The sequence below is a fragment of the Coffea arabica genome, chromosome 1e, assembly GCF_036785885.1.
Source record: "Coffea arabica cultivar ET-39 chromosome 1e, Coffea Arabica ET-39 HiFi, whole genome shotgun sequence".
In the NCBI taxonomy this organism is placed as follows: domain Eukaryota; kingdom Viridiplantae; phylum Streptophyta; class Magnoliopsida; order Gentianales; family Rubiaceae; genus Coffea; species Coffea arabica.
Window position 1 is genome coordinate 45,368,533 of NC_092311.1, and position 3,530 is coordinate 45,372,062.

The 3,530-nt window shown below is 38.4% G+C and overlaps 1 long non-coding RNA gene across 1 annotated transcript; it reads right to left on the reverse strand.

Annotated features, from left to right (window-relative positions):
* Window positions 1-494: 494 nt before the first annotated feature.
* Window positions 495-963, reverse strand: LOC140021530 (uncharacterized). The gene is made up of 2 exons (XR_011825356.1): window positions 925-963; window positions 495-840 (listed from the first exon to the last, which is right to left on the reverse strand). It is a non-coding gene; the product is annotated as an uncharacterized lncRNA (long non-coding RNA).
* Between the last annotated feature and the right edge of the window lie 2,567 nt (window positions 964-3,530).

The window sequence follows — 3,530 nt, forward strand, 5'->3', positions numbered from 1 at the left end:
AATTACAATGTAAGAATTTTTCATTAATAATTTGTTAATATTGTCTTTAATTTTGCTCTATACCTGAATTAGTTAGAAAGAGTTTAAACAACTAATTATTTTTTTAATTTAGAACCGACACGCATGTGGGCACTTTGAATGGGTAGATCCTGAAGTATGTAGCCAAACAAAAGAAGTAAGTGCAGTGCTGCAATCTAGATTGCTGGAGCAAAAGGAGAAACTAATGTACTTGCAAAGGAAGCATGAAAAATTGGCAAATGAGCATGAGAAATTGAAAAGCAGATATGAAGCCTTAAAAACAGAAGTCTGCGTCTTACAAGTTGAAAACCAACAGCTACAGCAACAATACATGATGGTCAAAGCTGCTCGATTTTCATCATGGAGAAAAACACTAGCCATTACATTTCTGATTGCTAGCATTTTGTATATGTACTCTATTTCAGAACCAAAAAGTAACAAAAATCTGCTTTATCTACCATAGTTGTAAGCAAATATGTATGAAAGAAAGTTATATTAAGTTAAAAGTATTTTACACATCAGATTACATCTTAGCATGTATCTGCATGGCCACCCAAACAAAGGCCATTTTAGTAGAACCCAGCCAAAACATGATTCTAGAACATGTCCAAATAATGGGAAAAGAAAAACAACATCAGCATTTCTAACATTGCTGCAAAGGTAACTTCAAATACTAGTAATGACAAAAATAGCAACAGCAACACCATTTCACATCAAAACACATTCAGGTGTGCGCATAACTGTTGAACGTCCAGTTGCAGCAGTTGAAGATCCTTGGGTAGAAAACACAGCATCTCCAAATCTAATACTCTTGGTTTGAACCTACATGGATGAGGGGCATCTTAGTGCATCAAACTACTACTAGGGGTGGTAGCATGTAAACATAGCCAAAAGACTTGAACTCACCATTCCAGTTTTAGTAGCACCTGAATTGGTTTTAGAACTTTCAGTTTTAGCATCACCCAACTTGGTTCTTGGTCTTTTAGTTGTTACTGAAGTGGTTGCTTTTGAACTTGTACATGGTACGCTGGTGGGAGCAACAACAGTAGTTGAACTCAAATTGGCACCAGATGTAGGTGTTCTTGTCCACTGTATCATCAATAGGAAACAATAAGCGAGCACGTATAAAATGGTCATGCATGCAGAGTTTTAAAATGTAGGCTTACCAGTTGGGTTGGAGGGGGCTGGCCAGTCTTTGAAGTACTTGGAATCTGCATAATAAAGGTAGTTTTTAATCATTACAAGTGTCTAAAATTAAATTAGTTACATACAAATACAAAAGGAACTCACCATGCTAGACTCAAATGGGATATATGTTTTACTTGTTGATATCCCTTGACCATTCCAAAGTCCAATGCCACATAGTGGCCCATTGTTATGGTCTGAACCCCTACCCTTACCCCTGCCCCTACCTCTACCTCTCATTTTAGCTCTAGTTGGGCCTCTTGCAGTTGTAGATTTAGTCACATCAGCATTTTGCACAACATCAGCATCAGTATTTCTCTCAACAGCAGCATCAGCATTTGTAGAGTGGCCTCTACCAGCTCCTCTCCCTCGTTTAGTAGGCCCTTGCATCTTGCAATACATCAAAAAATGACAGTCAGATGTAGATAGAAAAAAGCCAAGCAACATATATTGATTGAAGTTACCTGTGCAGTCACTGATTTTCTTTGCCTCACAAATGAACAACCAGTGACCTTGCAACTTCTGGCATTGTGGTCAGTATGACCACAATGACTGCAGTGAATTGGCAGCCCTACTTTAGATAGTTTTCCAACATGTAAGTCCTCCAATGGAGCCTTTTTTCTAACTTTCTTAGGCCTGCCTGAAGCTATCTTCCTACGAGGTGGGAGTAATGTATCACTGCTAGCATTCACCCAATTTGTTTGGTCTGGCATAGGCATAACAACACCAGCATATGCCTTTACATATGTTTCTACTGAGTAGCAATTATCAACATATGCATATGGATCTTTGTTGTCTTGCACAAGTCCAGCACATGCATGGACACATGGAATTCCTGTCATATCCCACTCATTACATGTGCAAGACCTTTGAACTGCATTAACAGCAAAAGTTCCTACTATACCAGTCACCTCATACACCTCTCTTGTAGACACAAGTGCATCAAACTGAGCTACCTGTTTTTTCCTCTCTTCAATTTTCTGACAGATCCTCGGACAAATATGAGACTTCACCTTCTGAATTCAGTCTCTTTTTTCTTGAAATCTGCACATAATCTGTCTTCGAATGGCCTCAAACATAGTCAAAATAGGCTCTTCCCTAGCATCCTTAATGTATTGATTGAAGCTCTCACATATATTATTACTTAAAAGGTCACATTTTGTCCTTGGAGAAAAGGTGTGTCTGGCCCATAGGTTAGCTGGTATGGAACTAAGCCATGCATGTGCTTCTGGGGCTACTAAATGTAACTCTCTCATTTTGCTTTCATAATGACAGGGTAAATAAGCCCTGGCTGCCCCCCACATTAAATCTCTTAGGTGCTTATCCTTGAATTTCAGTTTGAAATTACCATACATGTGTCTAACACAGAATCGATGCTCCACTCCAGGATACTTATTCTCAATGCAATCAATTAATCCCTGACATAAAAACATAAATAACAGAATTAGTGAAAGGAGTGAGTGAGGAATAAAGGAAAGTAAATCAGATTGTAGTGATGCTGACCTTTTGTCTATCTGATAGAAACACCCAACCCCTTTCAATTGGAGTGCCAATGGCATCAGTAAGGCTGTCCAAAAACCACCCCCAACTATCTTTGCATTCAGATTCAACAAGTGCCATAGCAATTGGGAACATCTGGTTATTAGCATCCCTACCAATTGCAGACATAAGCTGTCCTCCCATGATCCCCTTAAGGTGACATGCATCCAGTCCTATTACAGGCCTACATGCATTTACAAAACCTTCTTTTTGTGCAGTAAACATCACAAACATTCTCTTGAAGATTGGACTTTTACAAATATTGGACTTTTCAGTTACAATAAATGCCACTGAACCTGGATTTCTTTCTAAAAGTGTAGCACAATAGTCTCTTAATCTTGCATACTGCTTTGCACATGACCCTTTCACTGCTTCCTCTGCTTTCTCTCTTGCTCTATACATTTGAGAGTTTGTACAGTTCAGGTTATACTTCCTTTTTATGCTCTTCTTGAACCCTTTTACTTTCATATCCGGATGGTCAGCAATGTCCTCCATAAACATCCTAGACAGCCACCTAGAATTTGCACTCTTGTTCTTGAAAGACCATGGACATCTATGAGGTACGCCTTTAATGGACTTCACTTGAAGTGTAACTTTGCTTCCATTATAGCCACTAGCATATATTCTCCATCCACATTTATTTGAACATATAACCACAGCTTTATCTTTGTCATTCTTAGTGAAGGTAACTTCAAATCCATTCAAAATTGAATACATTCTAACTGCAGCTCTAAAATCATAAATATTGCTAAAAATTCTGCCTACAGTCAATTCAGGATTTTTTAGAT